The 14204-nt window shown below is 40.6% G+C and overlaps 1 protein-coding gene across 2 annotated transcripts in view; it reads left to right on the forward strand.

Annotated features, from left to right (window-relative positions):
• The window catches only part of nebl (nebulette), a 110631-nt gene that overhangs the window by 7963 nt on the left and 88464 nt on the right, over window positions 1-14204 (forward strand). The window lies entirely within an intron of this gene.

Consider the following 14204-nt stretch of genomic DNA (forward strand, 5'->3'; position numbering starts at 1 on the left):
TTCATGCTCTGTTCGTTATTATCCACACATATTATTGGATGTTTAAAAAACATGGAGCCCGGCGTGGCCAGAACCATGAGAGATTCTAAACCCGAAAGGAGGCGGAACTTCAAGTTGTGTCTGACAGATGATGGAAGTAAATTACAGCTTGTGTTTTGGGGGCAGGTCCCACAGGGAACATTGTGGTTCTGACCCGTTAGCATGTAATGGTGAACTGATCTGGGATCTGTGTTAGTTATAGTGAGCAGCTCTGCAGGAGCTCAGAAACTTCTCAGATATAACATTTCACTTTTTTTATCCCACGTTTTTCTTTGTAAACTATTTACTGAACGCTAGAAAGGTGATGAAGTGGTTTGGATCTTCTGGCCTTATCTGAAAAAATCATTTATACCCCAAACATGGAGACAAGAGCTGTCTTTGTCCAGTGCTGACATCATATCTCAACCAGTGGACTTAATGGATGAGAGGTTAACATGACCTCTGACCTTGGGTTAAAACGCTGTTTCTCTTCAACTTGTTGAACAGAGTCTTTGTTTCACGTCCTGTTTGCCTCTGTAGATAAACGGCACTGAAACACCATGTAGTTCTGATTTTCTGGTAATGTCTCCACATGCATCTGACTACACATCTCCTGTTAAAATTGAACAGGTTTAAAAAACACAGATTCAGATTCCAGGTCGGGAATCTCTACAAATGATCCGATACGTTAGCAGGGAACGAGCTGGAAACATCGATTTAATACGACACGCAGACGTTCTGCTCTCCTGTCCGCTGCAGATGGCTACATGTCGGCAATAAACCCTTCACACAAAACAAAACATCTTAGGCTTGACTCCCAAAATAATATTTATCTGATGCTTCAAACTGTTGTATCATTTCTCTCCATTTAGACGATAGAAGAAATGATGAAGATTAAAGACTTTTCTTCATATTAATTCAAATGATCTGAAATGAATCGTGTGAACTTCTAACTGCGTGTGAACCGATCCTGTGAAATGATTTCATTGGTTAAAGCATCTCAGCAGACGCTGCTTGGTTTTCCCACATCTGGAAAGTTCTCTGATGTCACAGAGAAGGAACTCACTGATTGGCTGACCTCACACTCCCTTTAACTCACAGGCTTGATAACATGAAGCAGCTCTTACAATGCTATCACTGGACGTGGCTAATCTCTGGAGAACCACGTGTGATATTAGTTCTTACTCTGGGCTTATTTGTCTGTTTCGAGTGAATCTCATTTCATTCTCCTTTTTCAAACCAGTGTTAATGTCCTCTTTGCATTAACATCCTGGTTCCGAACTTACAGTACCAGAAGAGAGCAGCCCTGCTTGGCTTTAAGGACTGAACTGTGTACAGACTTGTCTTCTGGCAACAAGGCAACCAGAGACTGATGGAAAATGTGAAAATTGTAAAACCAGGCTGGTCAAACTAGGACTGAAACATCCTGGACTTATTACAGGTTCCCCAAAATACAGTTGGGTTTCTGGAACCACGGAAGAATCTGGTCTCAAAGCAGATATCTAAATCTCTTGTCTCATTCTTGACATCCATCGCCCAGGATGGCATTAACACAAGAACCAGAGCCGGCCCAAGGCAGATGGGAACTAAGCAGTTGCTTAGGGCTCTCAAACCATCAGGGGCCTCCCATAACTGCTTCAGTGTGAGGTGCTTAAAGAAATTTAAAGATTTTAAATTGTATAAAATATAAATTAAAGATTTAAAGGAATCCTGGTTTATTGTTTGATGTTTCTGTTACCATGGTTAGAATCTGATGCCACACGTTTAATCTTTTCTCTGTGTTTGAGCTGTGTTTGTTCAGAAATACATCTCAGCAACTATCCCTGTTTGCCTCTAAAGTGGAACAAAACCCCAAAGCAACTTTTTTGCACCTAAACTGTTTAAATTGGGCCTTAAGGGTTCTATCTTTTTGTTCTTTTTTTTTTAATGTAAAGCCATCTTGGTGCTGCCATCTTTGGTTTGAATGGTGAAAACTGCAGTTGAATTTTCCGATAGGTTGAGAGGGTACAGCTTGGTACATGCCTACGTCACAGCCCCGTGTTCGGGTATAAAACCATCTGGCTCAGACGAGACGTCTCCATTCTGTCCTCCACTGCCTCGGCAGCGACAGCTTCAGGCATCGCTAAGTCAGCACTTTGAGCCCCCGGCTTGAACTGATAAGGCTCAGACCCACTGGGCTCCACAAAGCCTCTCTTAACCTCTTTCACCCCACCTTAACGAGGGGAAAAATCCTCCACCTCGAAAGGTTGATCCCTAGCGACACCTCCAACGTCGCTCTGCTCACTCTCCATGTTTCAATATATCAAATTAAGCTAGCTGCCACTGTTCCTCGTCCTCCTGACCACACCCACCCATAACCCTCTCCACCCATCTCCACACTTGACCACGCCCCTCAGTGTCTGTTGGCACCGCCCACTTTGGTGGCATTTTTCAAAATTTGTCTGTTGGCAGAGTAATGCTTTAAGCTCAGCCAATTAAACTTGGCTCTGCCTCCCAGTTTCGTCTAGTACTGAAATGCTGCTAGTGGTGCTGACGTTCTTAACAGGAAGAGGGGCCCACACTCAAATTGTTTAAGGCCCCATAAGACCTAAACGTTAAATGTCCGTCACTTTCTGTGGTTCTGTAATTAACCTGTTTTTCCTCTTCTCTCGTTAACATCTGGACACAAACGTTCATGTCAGGATTGTTTACTCTGCAGAGCAGAATTCCTGCAGTGGTTTTCCGGCTCACTGTTGAGTTTTGTTTTTGCAGCTCCGTGTTAGAAGTGGCGCTCAGAGGACAAACCGGCGTCCTGTAATTAAAGAGTCTCTGTGAAGCCGTGGCGCTGCTTGTTTTTAGAGCTGGAGGACTGCTGTGGGTTGTGATGAAGCCCCGCTGCTGAGTTTTCCTTGGCTCTTTGTTGAACTGCAGTTGAAAACAATAACAGCTTCACTTCGTGTTATCCCTGTTTGGTATTTTTCTAAAGACGGCTGTAAAAACTGATGTTGAAGCTAATGTTTTCAACTTTAGGACACCGTCTCCTGGTCCGTAGTAGGACTAAAAGAGGCTTAATGAAGGAACACCTGAAGCATTATAACCTGCAGGATGTAAGGTCAGAAGCAGCACAGATGTGTTAATATGGGAGGTAAAGTCTCCTCAATGCAGAAGGATGCAAACTCTTCAAAATATAACAGGAAGTAAAGGTGACTAAAGAGCTGAGGGGTTTATTTTTTAAATAAAAGAAAATAAAAGCCAAGATAAAGCATGTAGAACTGATACTTTTTAAACATTATTCCAATATAATGTTTGCAGAGCACAGAGAACCAGGGATGTGTCTTTGGTTACACTTTATTTGACAAGTTTGCAAAAAATATTAGTTGTAACAAACAAAAGGTCTGGAAAAAGTCCATTATACATCCAGAAACTTTGGTACTTTACCATATTCCTCTATGACTAAACATAAAACCTGTAATGTTGTTGTTGTTCCTATAAAAACAATAATTTATGAAATGATGAACTTGTCTTTAGATTCTTTAAAATGTCTCAAAAATGTTTTGCCAACATGAAAATTAAAATGAGAAAACAGTGAGTTTAGTCCAGACCTGACTGGTATCTCATTTTAGGATCTTTTATTTGCTAACAAACCAACCCTCATTATTTCCTTCAGAATCCACCACAGACCCACAGCATCACAGACCCTCCCCTGTACTCTACAGTGGCCTATAGTTAGAGTTGCTCCCTGACTGAGGTCTCTGTTCAGCCCATCTCTGGGGCTTTCTTAGGGCCTGGATCTTAATGATCCAGAGATTAAAATCAATCCCCACCTTCTACAACCTGACATTTTGTATCTGATCTATATCATAACACTGCCCCCTACAGGCAAACAATATAACAGCACCCTCCTTTTATCTGCCCCCGAGGCTCCATTTAGCATTAAAGTTTGTAATAATCAATAATCCAAAAGTGAAGAAACTGATGAATGAAACATGTCTGTTCTGGTTCTGTTTCAGTTTAAGATTCAGGAAAATGTTACATTTTCAGCATTTGGCTGCAAAGCTGAAGTTTTCTAAAACTGTTTCATCTGATCTCAAGTGTTTCAGTTAAAATAGAGGATGAAGTTCTGGGGGTTTTATGGTCTCATGCTCCTTAAAAGCTCAGTAAAGGGATTAAAAAGCACATGAGAGCTGACACTTAAACACAAGACTTCATGAGTTTAACAGTTAAACGACTGATCCAACCAGAAAAACTGTCGTCAGGTCCCAGACTTGGACAAAGCTCATACTGTCACCTCACAGCTGAACTGAAACCAAACATGGTTAGATACCTGTAGAAGGTCATGGGTTGAGGTTTAATCTGCTGGGAATGACTGCCCTCTGGGACCCTGGATGACCTCTGCAGGACCAGATGCCTCCTGTCCACATGCTAGAAACAGGTTAGCTCTTTGTGATGTTAGAAATCCTGCTGCTGTGATTGTAACCTTTATCCTTACATCTACAGCGCCACCCAGGCTTATTGTCACCTTCTGTAAAAATGTGGGAAAAACCTTAAAATAAAGGAATCTGTTTTTGCTCCCGCAGAAACATTTAACCTTTTAATCTGAGAAAGTACATTTATTCAGAGGGGAAGAAAGCCACAAGTTAGGAAAATAATAGTTTTTTATATAATCAGCAGTGCTCCAGCTGTTTAAGCCTCCCTTAGCAATCATTTGTAGAAGTTCCTTTGGTGAGTAGATCAGCACTTATCCTCCTCTTAGAACTTTGTACATCCAAAGATCTTTGACCAGAGTCCTGGTTCCTCTTCAGCTTTTCTGCAGCATTCCTGCCAGAGTTCAACAGATTTTACCTGAAATATCATGGTAGTTCATGATGCTATGCAGTCTAACCAGGTTTAACAGGCCCACGGCATTACAGATCCTCTACCATACTTAACAGTGGACATGAGCTGCTTTTCAACATATTCACCATTTGTTTCACATCAGACGCACCTGGAGTGTTTGCTGCTGAAAAACCTAAACAGAAGAAATGTGAGAAATGTGAGATTATGCTGCTGAGTGTGAAGCTTCCTTTGTGTAGCATTAACAACTTCTACAGAAGCTTGATTTGTGTAATATCTGAAAGACAAACTTTGATCAAATCTAAAGTGAAAAAGCTTTAAGAGAGGGTTCTGTTTTAAAACTGGCGGATCTGAGTTGTTGTCTTAGAGAACTGACACCATGAATCAGAAGCTGAGTTTAATAAGCTACTTTTTTAAGCGAATATTAGTCGGTTAATTAGCTGCTGCAGATCCTGACTGAGAAGAAACTGTTTTTAGTCTTCCCTATTTTCTTTTAGAAATATTAAAACAGCAAAATGTCCCAATCAGAAAAAGTCCAAACATTAATCTGGAGATTTATTTTGTTTCACTGGTTCTGGTTTAAAACAGGAAAGCTGCTCAGAAACATGGAGCTGGCTGAGATTCTGTCATGACGACATTTTTCTTCATGCAAACCAACACCATTAAAAGCTGATTGTCATTTTGAAGACCAGCTGCCTGTATGAACATGAAGGTAGCATGGCTTTACCCATGAAGAGCCTGAAGTGAGCTCCGAGGGTTGAGGTACCGACGTGGTACTTATGTAACGAAGCTGTCCACATTACTGCAGCTTGTTGTGTTGGAGCTAAACATCAGAGAGAAACTGTTCTGCTGCTTCTCTGAGGCTCAAACAGGAGAACCTGTTCGGTGTCAGTCCACAGATGCTTGAGGCTGCGCTGCTCAGGGGGAGCAGGTGGAGGAGGAGGGTCATCTCTCTGACTCTAAATGAAACTGAACATCTTTTAGATGATCCAAATGTTCTGTTGCACGGTTCTGGTGCGTTCAAAGCTCCATCAATGAAGCTGTGCTGGGTGAAGTCTCAGTCTCTGCATCCTGCAGCTCAACCAGCCACACAGGCAGGTCTCCTACCTTCTGCACCCTCCACACTGATTGGCTTGAAACATTTAGAGACATAGGTCTTTTCATTTCAATACATGTTTAATGGGAGAAAAATTCAACATTAAGATATGATTGTTTTAACAGAACCTGTGACCATCTCTCATGGCCCAGTCCTGGTTCCTCTCCAGCTCAGCCCATGTGTTTTCTACCGGGTTCGGGTTGATTTTGTATCTGCTGAACCCTTTTCGTCTTGGTCGTATGATTGGGATCATTGTTCACTGAAAGACCAGGTCATGACCAATTTTCATCTTCCTGGGAGAGGCCAACAGATTTTTATTTCAAATGTCCACATAAACCAAGTCCATAATGCCTTTAGAACAGAAACAGGCCCACAGCATCACAGATCCTCCATTGTGCTGAACAGTGGACTAATGGAGTTTCTTTTCCACATATTTATTGACAGGAACAACTTTTTCTTCAACAGCTAGCTGGGGTGTAGAAAGCTCTTAATAAAAATACAGATTTATTCCAAATCAAAAGCTGATTAAATTACAGCGAAGGAAAACTGACAAGCCAGAGATTCATCCTCGAATATTTAATGATTGATCCATCTTAGGTTCTGTTCAGTTATTATCTTTTTAACATCTGCAATTACATTTTGGGATTTTTTAAATAGATAAAGCTAGAAAATTAAAGCACACTGAGTGTCTTTCCAACATGGAGTAATGAGGTGATTCTTCCAACAACAAGCAAATCAAAGAAAGATTAGGAAGTTAAAACATCTGGAAACCAATGTTCCTCTTAGTTGTTTTCAACCGTTTGCTTCACATTGTATTTTTAATCATAATCAAACAATTTCCTGATGTGAATATGAACCTCGTTTTCTTTTCAGTGTTTTTTTCTGGTCAAATATGCTTAAAAAGAGCTGGAAGTGAATGCATCTTCTCAGTCGGGTCTCAGCAGAGAGCTGGGAGCTGGAAGACCCTAATTATCTAAGACTGAGAAATGTATGGAAGCAGACGATCAAAGAGGAGAACAGGAATAAATCAGCCTGTTAGAAACACGGGAACGGATCTGAAGGACGTAGCTGCTGGCAGAAGGAATGACGACAGGAAACTTATGTAACCCTCCATCTATGCTGCCACAGTTTGAGTCTGCTGAAGAAAAACTGAACTGAGTTGGATGTGAGCAGCAGAGAGCGACGGGGCGTTTCAGTCAGCAGCGTGAGAGAAAAGAAAGAGGGAAAGAGGACAGGGGGATGAGCTTCTTTTGAAGGCCAACTGAGAGCTTTCTGCATGAATGAGTGAAGACAGAGAAGAGAGTCACTGTTAGGAGCTCTGCTTCTCTGAAAACAGCCCTGATCGTTCTGTTTTCACTGCTTTAAGCTGATGTTTCCTCTGAATCAGAACCAGTGACAGACAGCAGAGATTCTGCAGACAGAACTTTGTCTCTCTGCTCTGTTACCTCCATCCCAATGTTCTCATCATCTCATCAACTTTGATCTTGCTTTCATTATCTGGTTTTTTGTCCTGTTTCCATTTTTGATTCATATCCAGATTTTTCTTTCTTTCTTCCCTTTTTTCTAACATTGACATTTTTCTGTTTCCTCTTTTTGATTCAAAGTGACTTGTTTGTTTTTCCCTTACATTCTTCTTCATGTTCTTCTTCTTCATCTCCCATCCCTCCGCTGTCATTGCTCAGTCTGTTCCTGACTTCCCCTCATCCCGATTTTATGGTTGTTTATCTCTGTATTGTGTTTTTCATCCCTTATTTGATTGCAGTTATTCCTGCATTTGAACATCTTGATCTCCGTTCTTTCCGCTCTCACCCATTTATCTCCCATGCTCCCCTCTGACTTCTCTGGTAAAGTGTTAAGGCCTAAACCTCACAGACTGCTGAGTGAGATGTTCCTCTCAGTGGACCAGAGACAAAGCTTCTGTCCACACAGCAGCATCACCACAGGGAGAGGGATTTTTTTGGTCCCATGATCCAACTCCAGACTACAATGACAGCAGATTTTGCTCATTATTCAGCTGGTTATGATCCTGTCATAACCAGCAACAAGTATTTGTGCAGCACCATCCCCAAAGGAGCTAAATTTGGCTTCTGTATGGAGAAAAAATTATATTTCTAACTTTTATTTAACCAGGAAGTCCCTCGGCACAGGATGACCTGGCCAATAAGGCGAACCCTTATCAACATCAAAAGTAATAAACAAAATAAAACAAGTCCAAGTTATCATCATCCAAACTCCAATATAATAACCATGTTTGCATTCGTTGGCTCCAGGAGTCTTTAAAAGAAAAAAAGCATTAATGTTTAAGACAAATTACCACATTATTGGTGATTATTATATTATTTGTTGCTACATGGTACATTTCAAAGTTAAGGTACAGGAGAGGAATAGGAATTTGTTGGGTCTCCAAACTCCTGTCCTCACATGCTGAAGTGTTATATATGTTTTTACACTCATTTTGTGTCTGTTTCCTGAAAACAGTGCAATAATCTCTGAAACAGGAGGAAGAAACACGTTGATGTCTTGTTGTGTATGTTGAGGCAGGACCAAAATGCAGTTTTAATAATAGAAACAGAAAACTTACAGATATTGCACAAATAGAGCAGAACAATGAAAACCAGGCAGTCTATATACTGAGGGAAGAGTGGAGAATGACATTGAATGTAGGTGAGTTAATCAGGGGAACAGCTGTGGAGGAGAACAAACTGGTAGACTGAGAGAAGATGAATAATTAACACAGAGGAAGCTGATTTAGACACAAAGCAACTAAAAACCAACAGGAGGCTAAAACGGATCCAGATAAATAAATCCAAATGCACAAAGAACAGAACACAAGAATAAACTAAGAAAGTCAACACAAAGGAGTGAACTAATATGGCAACACCTGTTTAACAATAATAAAGAACTCAGAAGTGATCCAAAACAAAACATCCAAGCATCATAACAGCTCAGCTTGTTGGAGCTTTTAAGTTTGAAAATTTGAACCAGTTTGAACCAGAGATGATTCTGAGAGAACGAGTTAGTTTCCCACTAACTAAACTTAACTAAACACAGCGTTATGTTGTTAGTCTGTAAATAAATCTAAATTATTTCTGATTCTATTGATGTTTTTCTGTCTCCGTCTCTTCTTTGAGACTCATCAAATCAGCCTGACAGCTTCCTGTTAACTCCACAGTGAGATAACATCACTTCCTCGACTCATTCATCCCGACATATAAATAAAAATAAACATCTGACTGCTTTTTTATCTCTTCAGGAACTTTAAGACAGAAGGGAAAAACAAAATGAGACAGAATTCAGGACTAATCATTGAATCTCTTCTCTTACCACCTCAGTTCCTGTTCGTTTGTTCTTTAATATCAGGCTGATGACTTCAGAAAACCAGTGTTATTGAGAAGATGTGAAACACGTTTTGTCTGCGTTTTATTCTTTGCTTCTGCTGCTGCCGGACTGTTGGTGAGGGTTTATAGGAGCCAGCCTGATCCTGAGCCCACACTGGGACCTTCATCAACACCTAAGCAGGAAGATGGAGAGCATCCAGGGAGCTCCACAGAGGCATGCTGACACACCCTCTGCTGCCATCTTCTTCTTCTTCTGTCTCACTTCCGCTGGTTCAGCTGAAGAGCAGCCATGCTGGTGTGTGTCAGTGTGACCTGTGTGAAGATCAGGAACCTTGTTTTCCTCCGTGTGTTTGGGTCGTTGTTGTACCCTTAAGTAACTCTCCTCCTCTGGCTTTAACTCAAGTCACAGACATCATTGTTCTCCTTCAGGTCATAAAGTTTCTTCTTCTTTAAATAAAATACTGTATTTTATTCAGGATTGTATTGAAAAACAAGCAGTCGAAACAAACAGAAGCACCACATGAAATCTTTCCATATTTTTGACTTTTATTTTCCATTTCTTATCAGAAAACCCAGACAGATATTCAGTTACCATCATGTATGACATGTAAGTTTTGTTTTGCTTGTTTAGGTCACACCATCATCCTGAATGACTTTTCCACCTGAGCAGTTCCAGTGCTAAACCAGGACTGGTACCAGAACCAGCTGCTAACTGTCTTATTTCTGTTTCCACTGCCACAAGCAGCAGCTCTGCTACTAAAACCGGTGCTGTCTATAAAGGAACTGGTCTGGTTTTCTGCAGCCAGAGAGCAAGCACAGAGCCACGTTGATACTTCAGTGGGAACATTTCATCCAGTAAATGCTTGATACTTCCTCTGTTATTCTTTCATTTTCTGTACAGGAGTTATTTTCATCTCCATTGTTATTCATGAACACTCCTGCAGCCCCGACCAATTGACCAATCACCATAATTTCATAATTTATTTACCTTGACAACAGCAGTTATCACATTTCTTGAAACAAATTTGCAGGTTTGGGAACAAATTTAGCTGCAAACTACGGTTCTCTGCAGGGTCTATGAGGGGTATCGACCCACAGGTAACTTAGTGACAAATGAAACAAACAGCTTTAAAATGAGAGACCTCATGTTCCTCTTGTTGTCATGTTCTCATGTCTCAAGGATGTGTCCTCGGCCCCCATTCTGTTCTAGCTTTACCATCTTCCCCGCGCCCATCCTTTTCTGATGTTCTAATGTAAATTGAAATGATAGTTCAGTGGAGTTTTGCTAAGAATTTAAGATCTGTAAATATCTTACCTGTAGAAGATACTCTACAGTAAAAGTCATTGTCTGTCTACTTCTACATGTACATGAACTTTGATGACATCTTTTTCTTAATCTATTAGGTCCAGTTTGTAGATGGACCCACTGTTGTCAGCAACAGCAACTTGAACTGTTCCGTAAACATCTTTCAAGGTTTAGGTTTTCATAGTTAGATGAGAAAGCCAGAACTGCAGCCTTCGCTCTAATTCATCCCAAAGGTGTTGAAGAAGGTTGAGGTCAGAACAGTCAAGGTTCCTGCAGGTCACCTGCAGCCATAGAAGCAGATTTTAGCTGATCTTAAAGCAACAGTTTAACAGCTATTTATTGGGCATCCAAGCCTCCATCTTGAATGTGATAAAAGGTTACTTGCATAGAAGTTGATGGTTCTTTACATTTAGCTGTCCTCACCAAGGAACGTTGAACATCTCAGCTGGTACCGCCTGCTTCCAACAAAGATTTCCTTTTCTTTAGTAATAAGGATTCATCTGCCATTATGTTTGGATCCGCAAACTCTTTGTTCAAATCTTTGATTTTATCCTTCAGACTGAAAAAATCATTGAGATTTGACTCTAATCTCAATCTTTGTGAAAAATGTCTTTTTAAAAGTTTACATTTGTTGAACTCTAATGAGAAATGTTTTATAAAAAGCTTAAAATCAGCTCACATGAACTACCTTTATAGATGTTGCTATCTTCTCTTGTTGAGCTGCAGAAGATTGAAATAATTTAGTGAGAAGAGGCTCACAGTGTTCTTGTAAAAATAAAAAGAGAAGCTTCATCTGTAGTCGGCTAATTATAAATATTAAATTACTCTTTTACTCCTGAACCGTACCCCTAATAGTTCTTCTATAGGAGGTTATCAGTGGTGAAGGAAGATAAACTGTGACACCTTATGAGGTCGTTAAGCATGCTAATGGAGCAGAAAGCAAAAAACGCTGCATTGTTCAGGTTGAAACGTGCTTTATTTGGATCTCACACACTGACGCTGTTCCTGAATGAGGCGTTAGCCTGTTGTGCGTCAGTGCTGCTCGGAGACAGGAGACTGTAGTTGTTTGGAAAATGCCACTGCAACATTACAGACAATGGTGGATCTAAATGGGTTTCCAAAACACACCCACTGCTCTGCATCGCATGGTCGGTGGAGCATTGTAAATCTGAAGTCCTCACCGAGCCTCACAGAAAGGCAGGAAGTGTCTGAGGGTATTACTGGAAGCTGTTTAAAGGACAGTGTGTGTGTGTGTGTGTTGGTTCCTGTTGGTATAATTAGCTGATGTTGTAGAGGAAAGAGCAGCTCTGCTCTCCAAAGGTTTTTCAGTTCTTCCTCCTGGTTTTAGTTCTTATTTGTCAAACATGATCTCCTCTGTCCAGCTGAGGTCTTTGCAGGAGAAACCTCCTCCCTGTGATCACCTCAACTTTGCTGGCTGCCGACATCACGGAGGTGGCCGCTGAAAGAAAGTTTTTCGCACTACACTGATGGTTGGAGGTGGGACTCCAGCTGTCGGTGGGTCAGTGGAAACACAACAGGTTCTGGCCGGGTAGAGCTGAGCCAATGGAAAAGGGGCATTAGTCACAGGGGTTTAGGAAACTATTTTAAACCTTTTTTTATTCATCTAAACTACATAGAGAGTGATGTGCCCACTGTAGATGAGACACTGACTACTGATAATGACCCCACAGAACCCCACATTAATAAAAAGTCAGTTTCTGTCCCTTTAAACTATGGGTACAGTTTCAGCCCTTGCATACAGTGATTGTGTGTGTTCGAGAAATAACCCACAGAGCTGGTCTTTGTCTAAAAGGATTGGTTGAGCCGAAAAAAACAAAGCACACTTGGTAGTCCATAGCAACGGGAGCAGGTGAAACTTAAAGCTGCTCTTTGTTTGCCTGCATGTGAGCTTTTTAACCTGGACCCAAGTCATTTTACAACAATATGATGATTCTGAAGTTATTTCAGAATTATGGTTTTATTGTGGTGAAATAGTAAAATTAGTCTTCTGCAGGAAGACAAATGTTTCCAGTTTTAAGAAATTCAAAGTTGAATCTGTGTCATTCACAGTCAAAGCAATACAATAAAAGCAGATTAACACAAAAAAACTGATCAATAAAAGAAACTGGAGGATATAACTAATAAATAAAATCATATCTCCTGTCTCTAAAACCCAGTTTCACAGACAGAAAGTATAAAAAGCTGTTTTTGTTGCACACATTAACTGTGGAGAACAACACAGTGAAACCAGCTAACGGTGTCAGGCCTCAGCAGACTGTTGTCACCTCTAATTATGGTCTCAGTTAGAGTTAGTGGTGCTGAATGCAGAAACCAAACATCTTCAGGAATGATTGTGTTGTGCTGTTTGTGGTTCTTACATAACTGACCCAAACACATCAGAATCCAGAAGGAAAGATCTGCTTTGGATGTGAGCTGGTCCACATGCAGAGCAGCGATGGGCAGCAGGGAGAGTTTGCACGCCGCTTGTTACCTGAGTATGATTCGATGTAAAACTGTGACGTTCTCTAGATGCGGACTGTCAGGTGCTTCGGTTACTGACTGAAGTCTGTCACTGCCCCTCGGATGCCCTCTGCAGCTATTCCAGATGTGTCAGCTCCTTCCACATCATTTTCATCCCCATGTATTTAGAGTGGCCTTTGACTGGGCCATCTAAACATTATGAGTTAAGTTTTCAGTCCAATTTTCCTTTCATTTTCTTATCCATCATTCTATTCTCTTTATTTTTTTACATGCCTCTGTTGTTTGATTTTCTGTATCATTGTAATGTTTTCCTCGTGTAAAGTGCCTTGAGTGCCTTGTTGCTGAAAAGCGCTAAATAAATAAACTTGACTTGACTTGAACCAGAACTGCTTCAGTTCAGCGTATTTAATATCCGGGTCAAACCTGGACTGGATCCTTTTACTCTGCAGAGAGATTTAACAAACGGAGGTTTATGAACCTACACACTGGAAGTATTTTCACTGATTTGTTGGTACTGCAAACACCTTTAAATTAGACAAGCTGTGATATAAAGTCCAGGCAAACCTGGACTGATGACTGATTCTTTAAAAACACAGTTTGTAATCTTTGATACTTTTGCTTTGTTTATGAAAACAAAAGACAGATTTTTCCAGAAGTATTTCCTAAAATCCTGTCTGTAACATTATTACCTCCCAGTGGGTTACGTCCAAACAACTAGCAACAGAAATATTTCAACGTGTTTTGACAAATGTTTACTTTAATTGAGTATTTTTTGCTCTTTTGATTAAGTCTGTTTTTGCTTTTTCCTGGAGCAGTATGGGTCTCCTACCAAACAGAGCATACCTTAAACCTGGACCTGTTTGGTCCTGGATGGTCCAGACATCATGATTTCTCACTTATTAGTACAGTAGCATGTAAGGTTAATATTGTTCATGATACCAAACATTTATCCTGGTTGTCAAATAAAAATAATTGAGAAAATAATGTGAGGTTCTGTAGTCAGGATGAAGCTGTTTTTAAGAAAGATTTTTCAAGCTCTCAGCCTGAAGTGTGAACCTGGAAAATGTTCTGAATGGTTAAGTAGAAGGAAGAAAGGATAAGAAGAGATTTACTCCCACAGAACCGAACAAAGTAAAGGCTTTAATAAATAAAA

The sequence above is a fragment of the Girardinichthys multiradiatus genome, chromosome 21, assembly GCF_021462225.1.
Source record: "Girardinichthys multiradiatus isolate DD_20200921_A chromosome 21, DD_fGirMul_XY1, whole genome shotgun sequence".
NCBI classification, from domain to species: domain Eukaryota; kingdom Metazoa; phylum Chordata; class Actinopteri; order Cyprinodontiformes; family Goodeidae; genus Girardinichthys; species Girardinichthys multiradiatus.